Genomic DNA, 16351 nt, shown 5'->3' with positions numbered 1-16351 from the left:
AAACGTTTAACCGGTCACATGAAAGAACTTTAGGTTGAAGTAAAGTATAAGCTGACGGAAATTACAAACTTGCAAGCCATAGTGTTTGTGAAAGACTTGCCGTAAGTTTGACATACATCGAAAAAAAAATCGAAATAACAGTAGAGCTAAAACAGTGTGTCGTAATTAATCTATCAAAGTAAAACAAAATTCAGGATTTAACAGTGTTAGTATAACAGATAGTCCGACATTTCTTTTTGTAAACTAATTAGAAGGAGGAAATTACACTATACATTATGCTGAACAATTTCGTGCAATATTGAAAATCATTCGGGAAATAGAAAGAAAACATCAAGACGATGCATAAAAATCATAAATACTGAATTATTAAAACCATGGAAATGTAATAAAGACACTTGGAACAGTAACAAAAAGCTACCATTAAAGAGTGTTAACAGATAGCCTAGACAATTTATTTTGTAATTTCGGTTAGAAACGGTAAGAGTGTTATAATACAGCTACACTGTCTAGCATCAAGAGATTTGACATGATATACACACATCTAATTAGAACTGGGGATACTTGTTGTTACTCAAAGTCCAGAGAACCCCGCAAGTTGTTCTCAAAGAGCAACCATTTCCTGATGGCTCGTGTGACTATTGAGTAAATAAATAAATATATAAATAAATAAATAATAATAATAATAATAATAGTTTTTCCTAAATCACAAATTAATCATTTATATTTCAATATGGATGCGTATATTATATGTACGCATATGTACTAGTTAAACGTACGCTGTTATACTTTGTAATATCTGCACAATTACTGTATTCTTTAGTGTATCGATTATTAATTTCTTTATATGTTTATATTCTATTTTTAATCTCATATTTTAATATTCCTTTTATTTATTTTATTTTACATTATTATAATTATAAATTATAAAGCATAAAATAATTTCGCGAAAGAATTCTGTATAGCAATATTCATCCTCCATATTAAAATTATATACAATTGTATTTGATAAAATATTAAATAAACCCGTTTTATTATTAATTTTTCATTATGAGTTTTATGTAATGTTACCATCAGTAATTTCTACCAGATAATAACTGCTGTTGATGCTTGAGATCTGAGCGACATAACGTCTCCCAATGTGTTATTGCAAGATCAGTTTATAATCGATTTCTCTTTAGCAAGGACCACTGGGATTTTCGTAGCATAGTCAACCCCCTTTCCTCGACTTACCAGCGAATGTGATTTTAACATTAGCTTCTATTGTATAGCCTCAGTCTTTCCCCTAATTTAAAATATATCTTGGTTTTTCCCAAGTTTATTTAGGACTGTTGTTAGTGCTACTACATTTATTAGCATTATAATGGTGTTTAGAATGTTTTACATTCCCTTCAGTTTCCACGTATTTTTATTTTCGTTTTATTATATCGTTATTATTGTTTGTAGTTACTAAAAGTGTTCACATATGCCATTATCAGGAATTACTCACTGCAAACAACCGGAGGATTTCCCTGCAGTATGATTGCTAACAAGTCTCCTAAGGTTTCCAGTACTCCTGAAATCTTTCGATAACCTTTGCAAATGAATTTACGTTATCGCAACAGTCTTTTTGCGTTAATTTCTCATTGGCACTGATCCTTTACCTTCCCTGGAGCAATATCAGTGACAATAAGTTTCTACAAGATCTCAGACCTCTTAGCACTCATCCAGTATAACTCTAGTTAGTGCTTTCTCTCTTCATTTTTTCATCGCTCTTGACCCTTAATGAGAATTTGCTGTGGTGTTAGATGAGGTTGACATTATTTTGTAGGGGCATAACTTACAATCATACGGTTTCAGTTTTTGTTATTCTATGTATTCCATCTTATTGTTTTACTTCTGTTGCAGCTTCTATATGTATTTTGTATTTGTAGTGTATTTAAAATTGTCCATTAAAATTTTTATCATTGTTATCTACTGTTTCGTCTCAGCTCTGCTCTTGATTCCAATCCGACCCAGCTTTTGTTTGAAGCTTTTCGGGATTATATTTTGTTCACTAGAACAATTCGTGTTATTTTTATACTATTTATGTTCCATGTCAATTTTAGCTATCAGGCCAGTTCAGTACATTCGCATCGCTACTCCGCCTCTTCGATATTCACACTGTGGTCTGGTGGAACTGCAAAATCTTTGATATGGCATGATTTGTCCTTCTTGTAAACTACTATGATACTCGATATTTTTGCTTGAATAAGTTTTCTTGTTTGTACTTCCATGTGTCATAAGAGTTTTCATTTTCTAAGTATTGCTGCTGGTTTGTGCTTGTGCTAAATTTCTGGTTGTTCAAAATGAAGTTGTTCGAATAGTTTCCAGTGTACTGCATTCCTAACTTGATTATGTCTATTCTTATATTCTTTTGGGATTAGTTATCTACAATCAATTTTCTTATTTATCGTTTCGTCTGATTGTCTACAGAGTCTGCATTGGTTATTTGTTTGTGTATTGTCGATCTTTGATTTGATGTTAGTATATTGTGCATAGCCAGATGTTTCCTTATATTTTAGTCCAGATGCCTTTATTCTTCTCATATCCAGCATACGAACATCCGGGGTATAATATTAGTAATGCTACCGTAATGTTAATATATTTTTTTAGGTTCATACTACGTAGTTTAGTTTGTAAGAGTTTTCTTGTTCTTTTGGATATTCCTTTACAATTTTCCCTTTCATTTCTATTGATTTGATCATCTCAGTTTTCAAAAGTCTCAACTATTTGTATGATATTTTGTTCGCCTAGTATTCCTATCATCTGTTGTGTTTATACGCGTATCTTGTTCATTTTTTGTTTCTTCCATATGTATTAGTAAACCTGTATTCGGCTTGGCATTATAGTACATTGTTAATCAGCATGATGGCTGTGATGAACAGTAGTAGTGATAGGGAATCTCTTTGGAAATTATCTTTTTGTATGTTTATTTCAGTTATGTATTGTTCTTCAGCTGCCACCTTCTCATTTTATTTTCAATAAAATTGATAATTTTATCTGGTATTTTGTATATTTTCAAGCCTTCTATAATCTATGCGCGAGTGAAACTCTTGTACTCTCTACTCGCTTTCTTTTCGGTATTCTTTCTGTTTCTTTGGAAGTAGTCATCGATTACAAAGAAAGTTTAAAATTGTTTTCTTAGTTGTGCTCTTAAGAGTTACCACATAGTTGGTAAACAAGTTATAGCTATGTTGTTACTGGTTGTGGTTACGTTTTTCTGTCATTTGTATAGGTGTGGTTTTACCTTTGGTCATCGATTTTGGCACGTTTGCTTCGTGAATGCATGTTTTCAGATTTTGAATTAATATTTCTTGTCTATAAGCTACTATGCTTTCCTATTGTGATTTTTGGATATGTACATGTCATACTCCAGTAGAGCCTGGTATTTGTCTGGTCCAGTTGTTTCGTTTTTTGTTTTTCTCTGTTTACATTTTCATAGAATTTGCTTTTATTGTTTTCAAAGGTTCAGATTTGCTTGCCCTTTTCAGATGTATATCTTTGTCGTCTTAATCTCTTTTTCTTTTGCTGCTATTTCCTGCTTTATTCCTTTGTTTCTAGTAGTTTCTAATACTTTCTATTCGCTTCCGTCTTTTTTATTGGTTTCAATCTCTTTTAAATGTTTTTATATGGCTTTCCATACTGAATTTCTACTCAGCTTTTGTCGGATCATTTTCTTTTCTTGACTTTTATTAAATTTAAAACCCTATATGTACTGACTTAGCATCTGCATAAATTAAGTTATTTTAATCTGTAAAAGTATCTGTTGTGATGCACTGGATGTGCTTGTCTACCTAATCTTACTGTTTTTACTTTCTTTCGCCATTATTTTCTTAAGGATGGGAGTTTTTTAAATTCTTTGTTCATAAGTTGTCAGATGTCTTTTACTTCAGTAGCATCATTCTCCGTTAGTTCTCTTATTTCATCGGTCTTGGCTTCATGTTTGCATGTAGACTTCCTATGCGTTAGATATCAGTGCTGAGGGTTACTAGGCATGTTTATTCATTTATTATTAGTTGTATTTCCATTAAATTAAGATTTGAAAATCGACTTCTCTTGAGAAAGTTTTGCTAAGTCCGCAATTTTTTGTTCTGTATTATGGTTGTCAGTAGACATGTTCTATATCTATTTCATCCGTTTCCATTAGCGTAATTCTTGTGGTTTCTGTAATGATATTTCATTACCAGTCTATTTTTTTTTTGTTGTTAATTTTTTCCTCCAAGTTTTTGGGTTATGTTTGTTTAGTTTTTTTTTTGTTTTTTTTTTGCTGCTGTGTGTTTTATATGTAGTATTTTGGCGGCTGGAATGTTTATTATTATTATTATTATTATTAGTAGTAGTAGTAGTAGTAGTAGTAGTAGTAGTAGTAGTCACTCACTAGGAGTAGTCACAAAGGCCATCATTAAAGATTTCTTTTTAAGAAAAACCTGTGGTGTTTTCGTGATTCTGAGTGACAACAAGTATTTCCATATTTCCAGTACTCTCTACCTCTTTCGATAATTTTTACGTTATCCCAACAGCCGGTTACCATTGATTTCTTGTTGAGAGCGACCATTGGTCCTCACTGGAATTTGGGTGGGAATAAGCCTCTCCGAGGCCACAGTCCTTTTTGCATTGAATGTCTGGCTAAAGCTTTTTCTATTCGGTCTTTCCATACTACTCGACCCTGTTCAAATCTTTGGGATAATGTCTGCTTATACCGATCCCCACCCTCTTTTTTGTTTGATGTGGGTGCGTCGGCGGTGGATTAATGCACAATTATAGTTTCAATTTCCTTGCTCCCATCTGTCTTTTCTTTGTTTTTCTTCTCTGTATCAATAACCCCCCCATCAGCCTTTTCTTTTATGTCGTAAGCTTCTTAAAACGTTACTAGCTTAAGTTCAGAATAAAATCACGACTTTCAACGGCTAATTTAAAAAAAAAAAAAAATGTTTTGAACGCTACTAACTGAATTCCTTTCAATGCAGTTTGCAATTTGGAGACGGAATTGTTTTTGTTGAGATAAGTGATTTCAATCATGCTTTTTATTTTAGATTTAAAATATTAACAACTCCATTTTATTTCAGTATTTAATTTGTGTATTTCTGTTTTATTAAATGCTAGCTTTTTTTCTAGTCCAATACCGGCTTCCATCTTATCTCGAAATTACTTATAACGGCACCAACTTACTTTCGGAAGAACCCCCCCCCCACCATCAGCCTTTTCTTTTATGTCGTAAGCTTCTTAAAACGTTACTAGCTTAAGTTCAGAATAAAATCACGACTTTCAACGGCTAATTTCAAAAAAAAAAAAATGTTTTCAACGCTACTAACTGAATTCCTTTCAATGCAGTTTGCAATTTGGAGACGGAATTGTTTTTGTTGAGATAAGTGATTTCAATCATGCTTTTTATTTTAGATTTAAAATATTAACAACTCCATTTTATTTCAGTATTTAATTTGTGTATTTCTGTTTTATTAAATGCTAGCTTTTTTTCTAGTCCAATACCGGCTTCCATCTTATCTCGAAATTACTTATAACGGCACCAACTTACTTTCGGAAGAACCCCCCCCCACCATCAGCCTTTTCTTTTATGTCGTAAGCTTCTTAAAACGTTACTAGCTTAAGTTCAGAATAAAATCACGACTTTCAACGGCTAATTTCAAAAAAAAAAATGTTTTGAACGCTACTAACTGAATTCCTTTCAATGCAGTTTGCAATTTGGAGACGGAATTGTTTTTGTTGAGATAAGTGATTTCAATCATGCTTTTTATTTTAGATTTAAAATATTAACAACTCCATTTTATTTCAGTATTTAATTTGTGTATTTCTGTTTTATTAAATGCTAGCTTTTTTCTAGTCCAATACCGGCTTCCATCTTATCTCGAAATTACTTATAACGGCACCAACTTATTTTCGGAAGAACCCCCCCCCCATCAGCCTTTTCTTTTATGTCGTAAGCTTCTTAAAACGTTACTAGCTTAAGTTCAGAATAAAATCACGACTTTTAACGGCTAATTTAAAAAAAAACAAATGTTTTGAACGCTACTAACTGAATTCCTTTCAATGCAGTTTGCAATTTGGAGACGGAATTGTTTTTGTTGAGATAAGTGATTTCAATCATGCTTTTTATTTTAGATTTAAAATATTAACAACTCCATTTTATTTCAGTATTTAATTTGTGTATTTCTGTTTTATTAAATGCTAACTTTTTTTTTTTTTTCTTTCCTCGTACATATGTTTATTAATCTACCGAGTTGATAGCAAAAATTACGAATTATACTCATTTTTAGTGCGTGTGAGGGGAATCTATCACCATACTTTCCCTTAAACACGTCTGTTGGACTTTTATTAAGTACAATACTTAATAGTTTTTTGTTTAATGGAGAGTAGAAAACGCATTGTGGATGCGTTATCGGCAGCTCCTGTTACTCTCGCTTCTTCTTATTTGTCCCTCAGTCTTCATTTTTTAAATGAGTGATTTTTCGGACAAAGGGAGAAGAAAAAGCTGTTTTCTAGGTTGGCAGTATTTTTGCGAACAGTTTGCTGAGATGGCGGAAATTTTCTGTTTCTATGTCTATCCTTGTAGCCATGTCACTAGTAAGGGTGCTGGAGGTAAACGTTTTGTCTGGGCTGACGTTATCCGCCTGATAGTCAGGGACCCGAACCTTGGATTAACCACTAAGGAGGCTGTCCTATCAGCAGGTGCAAAGTACTGGGGCTGCTGTATTGCCATTTGGTGAATGGATTCTGGACCATGCAGTAGCTTCTGGTGGGGCCTCTCAATGCCATACTAGTGGGTAATTGTTACGGCTTTACCTTATCATTAGCTACAAATAAAAAAAAAATTCTTCGTTTCTTTTTCTCTCTTAATTTCCCCTCTCTGTCCTGCTCTAAGTAAATCTGTCGACCTAGTCCACAAATTCCAAAATTTCATCATGACAAGTTTCAAGAAAAAATACACGATTAAACCCGGTTCTCCAACTTCCAACGTAGACCCCTACTACCATGTCTCTTTCTCCAACATCAGGGGTCTTCGTTCTAACCTTCCAGAGGTTGAAACCCAATTACAGGAGACTAAACCAGACCTTTTATTTTTAAGTGAAACTGGCATTGGACAGGCTATTTCCCTAGATGAGTTTGCAATTTCAGGATACTCTAACTTAACTTCTAAAACTGACCCCCAAGATCGTCATGGGCATGGAATATGTGCCTATATTAAAGATAGCTTTCCATGTGGGAGGGACATCTCCAGGGAAGATCCTAACTTACCCTATATGTGCTTCCGGGTTGCTTTAGCTCACACTACTGCATTTATATTTACTCTCTATCGCCCCCACAACAGCGGAGTTACTATCTTTCAAAGCATATCTGAGAAAATTGACCAAGTCCTTTCTACTTATCCTTCAGCTAACATTCACATATGTGGAGACTTCAATGTTCACAACGTCGAATGGTTGACCCACTCAAACAAGACCGATGATGAGGGGAGGTTCTGTCATGATTTCTCCATTGCCTATGACCTCACTCAGATTGTTCAGGAACCTACCCGTGTGCCCGATAATGACGGCCAGTATGCGAGCCTACTAGACCTTTTTCTCACAACTTGTCCTGAACTATGTTCAGTTTCTGTTCTGTCGCCTCTTGGATTTTCCGACCACTCTGTTGTATCAATCAAGATAAAAATGAAATATAATAAGTCCCCAGACGTACCTCTTCATCGTACAGTATATCGATACACTAAGGCTGACTGGGATAGCTTCTGTACATTTATATCGGATCTACCTCTGCATTCCATGTTTAAAAAGGATGTGTCCTCTATAGTATTAGACCTAACTGAATGGTTAATTGTAGGTATTGACCATTTCATACCCTCTAAAAAGTTTCAGCAAAAACCTAACAGCCAGCCATGGTTCTCTCCAGAATGTGCTGCTGCCATTGCGCACAGAAATCACTTTTTCCACTGCTTCAAACGTAATAGATGTATGGAAACTAAAGCCGTTTTCAGGACTGCCAGCAACCATTGTAAGAAAGTAATAAGGAACGCAAGAGTGTTGTATGCTGAATCTGTTAAGTCCAAAGTAGCTGAGCAGCGGCTTGGTTCCCACCAGTTTTGGCAAATAGCAAACAGAATCCTGAACAGAAGCGTGTGCTCCATCCCAACTATTATCAATGGACCTGAGGTAATCTCGTCAGCATCTGACAAAGCCAAACTCTTTGTCAAGAACTTTGCAGCTAATTCTACCCTTTGCGACCAAGACCGCCAACCCCCAATATTTCCTCCTGTATCAGAAAACACGCTATGTGATATACGTATATCTGTATGTGATGTTGCGAAGCTAATCAAAAACCTTGATTCGAGTAAAGCAACTGGCCCTGACGGTATTCCAATTATAGTACTCAAAAAACTTCAACCTGAATTAGCGCCCATACTTACAAAACTGTTTAAACGTTGTCTTAAGGAGAATAGTTTCCCATCTCCCTGGAAAATCTCATCAGTATGCCCTGTATTTAAGAATTCAGGTGATCGCTCATCCCCCTCTCAGTACAGGCCAATAAGTCTCCTGTGCGTCATGAGTAAGTTGCTAGAATCTGTGTTAAATACAGAAGTAATCAAACATCTCAACAAAAATGACCTTCTTAGTGACACTCAATATGGTTTCCGTTCTGCTAGATCTACAGCAGATGTCCTTACAGTTATATCGCATAGGATTAGCAAATCTCTTGACGGTGGCAATCTTTCTAGGGCAATTGCTCTTGACATATCTAAAGCCTTTGATAGGGTATGGCATAAAGGTTTACTTCATAAGATCGCTAGCTATGGTATAGCTGGAAAAGTCTTCTCAATTATTAAATCATTTCTCTCTGATAGGTTCATAAGAGTAGTAGTTGAGGGGCAAAAATCAGAAGCTCACAGTATTAATGCCGGTGTCCCTCAGGGATCCATCCTGGGCCCAACTCTTTTCCTGATCTACATTAATGATCTTCCAAATCATATCCTTACATCATTTGTAGACATTTATGCTGACGACACTACCATTTATGGTAGCACATCTAAGACAGTAAACGACCAAGTTCTCTCCAATTCTCTCTCCTCTGATCTTGAGCACGTAGTACAATGGGGAAAGGAGTGGCTGGTTACTTTTAATGCATCTAAAACCAAGCTTCTCTCTTTACATCATCAACATTCTAATTCACATTTGTCATCAATTGAAATGAATGGCTCTCGTCTTCAGGAGGCCTCAAGTTTTGACAAGCTTCTGGGCTTGACCATTACTCCTGATCTTAAATGGAACACGTATATCAAATCTGTTGCCAAGGCCGCTGGAAAAATGGTGGGATCTTTCTATCGATCCAGTAGATATCTCACTGCTGATGCTATTCTCTACCTATATAAGAGCCAGGTACGTCCAAGGATGGAATACTGTTGCCACATCTGGGCAGGAGCTGCTAGAAAGGACTTGTCCTGCCTTGATAGAGTTCAAAATAGACTTCGTAGCCTCGTAGGAGATGTCCTTTTCTCCTCCTTGCAACCTCTATCTCACAGAAGAGATGTTGCGAGTTTGTATCTGATGTATCGTTATTTTCATGGAAAGTGTTCAACTGAGCTTCAATCTATGGTCCCCCCTCGCCAAACTTTCACAAGAAACACTCGTCTAGCTGTAAACACTATCAATAATTTCCCCCACTCTTTATCTGTGCCTAAACCTAAACGTAGATTCCATGAACAAAGCTTCTTTCTTAGAACTGCACGCCTGTGGAATTGTCTTCCGTTTTCCTGCTTTCCGGCTGACTACAATATGGTTGTGTTCAAGTCTAAAGTAAATAAGTTCTTGATGAGCCGTTCCATATAAGTTATCAAATTTACCAAATTTTCATTACTAATGATTACTATATTGACCAATTTCTACTGTACACTCTTTAACCCTTATCCTTGAGTGGCCTCTGGGCCTTGATAATGTGGTGACGCCTTTGTAAAAAAAAAAAAAAAAAAAAAAAAAAAAAAATTTCTATATGTCCGGCTTGCACCCGTGACTGATGTGCATCAATCTCCGTATTTAAAGGTTTAACTTAATATTTCACCTGTGTTCATGATTTCCATCCAGCTGATTCAAATCCCTCTCAGTCTTTTTACGATTTATTTTGTATTATTCCTAATGCTCCTATTATTAGCGTTATCTTAACTTTCTTCATTTTCCATATTCCTTTGAGCTGTTTAGTCAGTTTCGTGTATTTACTTTGCTACTCTGTGTCTTTGATCTAAACTCCGTGGTCTGTTGGAATGGCAATTTCTAGAATATAGCAGAATCTTTTTCTCACTCTTATGCTCTCAAATCTTTATGCTCGGATGGATATATCCGTTTGTATAACCATATCCCATGGGATTCTGTGACTTTCATGTTCAAGTAATGTCGTCGGTTTGGGCTTATACTAATTTGCCCGGGTGTTCAATAAGTACTTGTTTGAATAATAATAATAATAATAATAATAATAATAATAATAATAATAATAATAATAACTAGCGTGATTTGTGGAAATTCCACAGAGGACTCATTCATATGTAATATATTGATCTGGGCATTATGCAGATGTTCAGCGTAAATTGAAATGTCCTGATATTATTGTAACCCTTTTTTAAACTGCAAAAGGTTTACCTAAGCAGGCAGGGACACCCAGTGTATCCCGGTCGAAAAGTACGCTTAAATATGATATTTTAATGCTTCTAGATTTCCTATATATTATTATAAAGTTAAAGTTACATATATTTTTACATATTATGAAGTTGCGATTAAAAGAATACACACATATGCACACATAACGTGGGTGCATCAGCTTGAATCGAAACCGAAACCAAAACTTATGAAGAATTCGTAGTAAAATATTTATAAAAAGTAGATGATTTGAATGTCATCAGCTATAATAAAAAAAAACGAGACGTACACTTATGAGGAATTCTTGCTAAAGTTATTGATTACAAGAAATGGATGTACATGACAATTAAACGACATTCACTCGGATGTAAGAGTGGCACACAAAATAAAAAAGCACGCCATCCTATTAATACATAGATAATATAATAATAATAATAATAATAATAATAATAACAACAACAATTATTATTATTGTTATTATTATTATTATTATTATTATTATAACGACATAAACACATGTGTTCAGATATATATATATATATATATATATATTATTTTAACACTTTTTATTCTTGATATACACATGTATATGTTGTTATGTGTGTAGTATATGTGGAGTTTGTAATCAATAAAGATTACAAGTGAGAAAATTCGTGTGGATTATTTTACTTTTAAATGTAATCTTTGTTCGCTGTTTCAATATTGAATAAGCAGCCATGAACGCAAAGAAAAAAAAACAGAACAATTTATTTCTCCTCAAGGAATGTTTTTTGGAGATTAATATTTAATGCTCTATTTTGCATTTTTATATGTTATCCTTTGAAAAACGTATTTTGCTATTCTCTACAGAATATGGATTTTGAGCTGCCATGATTTTTTTTCTTCTGTATTCATTATTTTGCTCTTTAGCATGCGCGGGTGTATTTTGTGAGGACTTAAGTTGGGACCATTGTTGTTGCTGTTATGTCTTTTGTTTTGCGCTTTTGTTAGTTTTTTACTTCCTGTCTGACATGTTGCGGCATCTGGAAGGAGGTGGAGATTTTAAGGGATTTCAGATTTAATCTTTTTAGAAAGGAAATACTTCGTTACTAGAAAGAGATTTGTTTGGAATAGTGGTCCATTTTTCTAATATTAACAATATATGCATATTCCTCATCTCCCTTTGTTATTCTCTCATCTTTTTAACCTCTCTGTTGGTCTTCATATATTTTTAGTTACTTAACTGCATAAATTGATGATATCAATTATATCAATTATTAAATTATTAGTGGGATCCTAAGGAAATTCCACGAATGTTTTCATCATCTACATTTAAAGAAATACGTATGGATTTGCATTGTATAGGTTTTTACTAGTTTTATTTTATACTTAGCATAAGTTTCTTACAACAGAGACTTAGTGCAGATTGACAGTATCTGTAGTCTGACTATCTACGTAAAATAAATGTGTGAGGCAAGTGATCACCGACGTACGAACAGGAGATGACTTAGCATTGAATTATATAGATGAGTTCTACAATTACTATCACTGGCTGCGGAGTGTATAGTGTCGCATATCTTCAGCACATTGCAATTGCCGTTACCTTATTTCACGCCTCATTTCATGAATGTAACTCGTTAATATGCTCATCCACGAAACTGCCATGCACGACAATAACTCATCTGATCGTTTATTTAAAAAAAAGTTCACGTATGCTTTACTCTTTAGCGCATTTCTCATTTCATGAACATCTTTACTATATTCCTGGTACCCATTCACTATCGAGAGACAATGAAACACTATGAAAGAATGCTGCGCGTGCAATTTGGAAATAATGTTGCGCAACCTCAACCACACATTGCCTGACTCTGTATGTCTGTCTGATTCCGTTAGTAAGAAGTCCAGACCACTACAAATTGCCAAAATACTACCTAGTATTTAACATATTAACATAACCGGTTGAAGTGCACACACATACACACACACATACACACACACATATATATATATATTGTATATTTAGACAGTATTTTTTCATTTACACAGACAACAATGAACAGCTGTTATTATTACCATTAAAAGGTTAGCAGTTGTGGATTTCTTGTGGTAGATTATGAATCTGATATTATCCTTATTGACTGGGAACGTATATTGATGTATTATATTCCTTACCTGTTTATTTGATTAAAAGTTGTATTGTAGATTGTTGTGATAGAATAAATTAATGTGGTGGGAATTGCTAACCTGGTTGTTATTATTAGTTTGTCTAGATTTCTAACTGTTAGTCTAATTTGTTTATCGACTAAGAAATTATGTAATTGGTTATTAATTAAAACCTTTCCATATTTTTTAATTCGCTTGTAGCATATTCTAGAGACACTTTTTTTTTCGCCTCTGTTTTTTTCTTTTTTTTTCTTCAATCGAAGGGTTATTTTGTGTGGATGTAGGAAGGGTTAACTGTTTCTTTTTTTGAATCGATCTTTTGTATATAATTTTTTGGTTTATTCGTAGGTGCAAAACAATTTGGGGGGGTGAATTTTTTTAGGTGCGTTTTTTTGTTTGTTTGTTTGTTTGCCTTTGTGCACGCGGGTGTTGTGTGTTCCATTGGGTCTGCCATTTTTTAAATTTTTGCCTGAAATATTTCTTCAGTTCGTTCAGTTTTTAAAACCGTGGACTTTAATTTTTATTTTATTCGTCTAGTTGTTATTATCTTTGGTTATGCCGTGGATTTTTTTCAGAGTCAATCTTTCGTCTGAAGGCAACATTTATAACAAATGGTACCGTAATCGACTTAAACCTGGCAGGTTCGAAATTATTTCCATGCTGGAAAATAATATATAGTGGTCATAGGGCATCATTTATAACACGATCAGTCAGCCACCGGTGTATGACCGACACACGTGTTATACTAAATGTCTTAGAAGTGGTTTCATGAAGATGTGAAGATGGCCAGTCGTTAAGGTTTGTAAGACGAAAAGCATACCTGAGATGTTGGGTGTGGCTGTGTGACTCCTTCTTCTCCAAGTAAACGTCTTGACCCCTGGTGGCATTCGGGTTAGAATCTTCCTTTTCCACATAGTCGCCTCCTTCTTCAATGAAGGCATTTATGGCAGACACAAAAAAACGACACGCGAAACAATTTTAATATATATTGTATAATCTTAATTATTTATTTTACAACAATATATTACAATACAATATACAAATTATTTTTTACAATTAAACATAGGCAATAGGCTTTCTAATTAACTAACTAACCTACCCTAACTAGTGTTGAGGGAGGGATTGCTCCCTCCCCTCGTTTACGGAGGGACAGATATATGCGTGCTCACCTCATGACGGTCCGTGCAGAAAGAGGGCGATCTAGAAAGGGAATTCCGGAAATGCATTTCTTTGTATCTCTAGGCTCATGGCCAAATCACAACTCAGCCATGCTGTAGAGTGTGTTAGAAACTGTGGAACTTGAGATATAGTGTCACATATCCTTTTATTTGAGAAGATCAATTTGGATCGTTTAATTAATTTTTTTATAATTGCGGTTTTAGACTAAACTAATAAAAAACAAGTAAACAATCCCAACCCCTCTAAGTTATTCTATAGCAACCAGTTACACCACAATTTACAACCAGTTAAAATGATATGAAGGAATATAATACATCCATATATATCTCCAGTCATTATTAGTTGTATCAGATTTATATTCTTCTACAAGAAATTAACAACTGCTAACCTCATAATTAAAAACAATATTTTCCAGACAACAAAATAAGTCGATAAAACCAATGTGGTCTACCAATTCAAATGCTCCTTAGGAGAATGCATCTCCAATGATAGAGACACCAATAGCTACATTAGATACACGACCAACACATTTTCCAGACGATTAAACTTACATCTTTCATATACAAGCTCGATCTGCCAACACCTAAAACAACATGGCTACCCACATTCCCAATTTAGAAAACTTTTAGTTGAAAACACGAAAACTGTTCATTTGGACCCGAAAGTAAAAAGAAAAAAAATACTATATATAAGACCTAAACAGCCAAAGCAATTAACAAATAAAATGTAAATTTTGAAAACAGTATAACATTTTAATGTGCCTGGGTATATAACCATCCAATAACTATTAAAGAATTATGTATATATATATATATATATATATATATATATATATATATATATATATATATATATATATATATATATAGTTACATATGTATATATATATATATAGGTTGTAATGTAAATTTATCAATCAATTAAATAAATGAAAACTGTTTATTTCATTCTATTTTGTAAAGTATGATTTTAGCCTAGTCCTTAACACGTTCAAAACGTATTTTTACATACAACACACTTCACTATTTTAAGTAATTTAAATGAAATTTGGACTGAAGCATATAAAAGCATCCAGATTTTAAACGAAACAGAAATCAAAAACTGCCTGAAGGCGAGTGATGAAAACCAGTTTAAAGTAAAAAAACACACACAAATTCTATCGAGATATGAGAATGAAAATTCGAAAAATAGTGCAGTTGCAAAAACAAAAAATAAAAACGATTAAGCAGGAGCACTCGGTTCTGTTACAACCATATATATGTATTTAAAACATCATGAAAATATGCATAAATATAATTAGTGATCTTGATAAAATACACAGTATTTTTAGATAAAGTATTTATATACGTAGACTTTTAATTAATGAGGAAGAAGAATTTACATTATTTATTGAACCATGAAATGGTCAAAACAGGAATTATAATGATTTTTCTTGAATTCATGTCAATTCAAAAATTATTCATTTAAATTTCATTGAATATATATATATATATATACATTTGTATTGCATTTACTTGAAACCTATATTTGTTAGTATTTGCAAATGGAAATATATTAAACAATTATATATATATATATTTATATATATATATATATATATATATATATATATATATATATATATCATTTTTTCCATTAATAACATTGATAAAGTTTAAGGCCCATGCATCTCATTTCAGAGCAGATATAGTGTAAGAAAATAACTTTCAAAATTTCAAAAGTATCTCTATTCAGTTGGTAGTTTATTAAATTTCAAAATTAAACTGATTACAATATCATTTCCGTAGTAATTAACAAGTCAACAAATGTATGTCTTTACCGCATTTGTAGTGGTTTATTCACCAGATAAATTCCTTAAAGAACGTATGATAAACAATATTTTTATCAACTTACTTAGTTCAGATAACCAACACACTACCAACATTTATCACGTTTTCGATAATATCCCGTCAGTCAACTATTTTGGGACAGTTTACCGATTAGAATATGTTTAATTTCCTCATGTATGCTTTCCGAGCTGTTGGAAAACTGCTTCTGTAGTACCAGTATTCAAGAATTCTGGCGAAAGAACTGACCCATTAAATTATCGCCCTATTAGCCTCCTCCCACTTTTTGCCAAAATATTGAGACCTTAATTAACCATGCTCTAGTCCAGCACCTTACAGATGCTAAACTTCTGACCGACCATCAATATGGATTTAGACAAGCCCGTTCCACGGCAGACATCCTCACTGTAATCTCTGAACGCATATACCATTCACTGGACAAAGCGGGAGAGGGCAGAGCGGTAGCTCTAGATATATCTAAGGCTTTTGACAGGGTATGGCATGAGGGTCTCCTCAGGAAGATTAGATCTTACGGTATCACTGGTAGAATACTTA

Source organism: Euprymna scolopes, chromosome 3, assembly GCF_053919585.1.
Source record: "Euprymna scolopes isolate OS-2025 chromosome 3, ASM5391958v1, whole genome shotgun sequence".
Classification (NCBI taxonomy): domain Eukaryota; kingdom Metazoa; phylum Mollusca; class Cephalopoda; order Sepiida; family Sepiolidae; genus Euprymna; species Euprymna scolopes.
Note: the sequence above shows the minus strand (reverse complement) of the source record.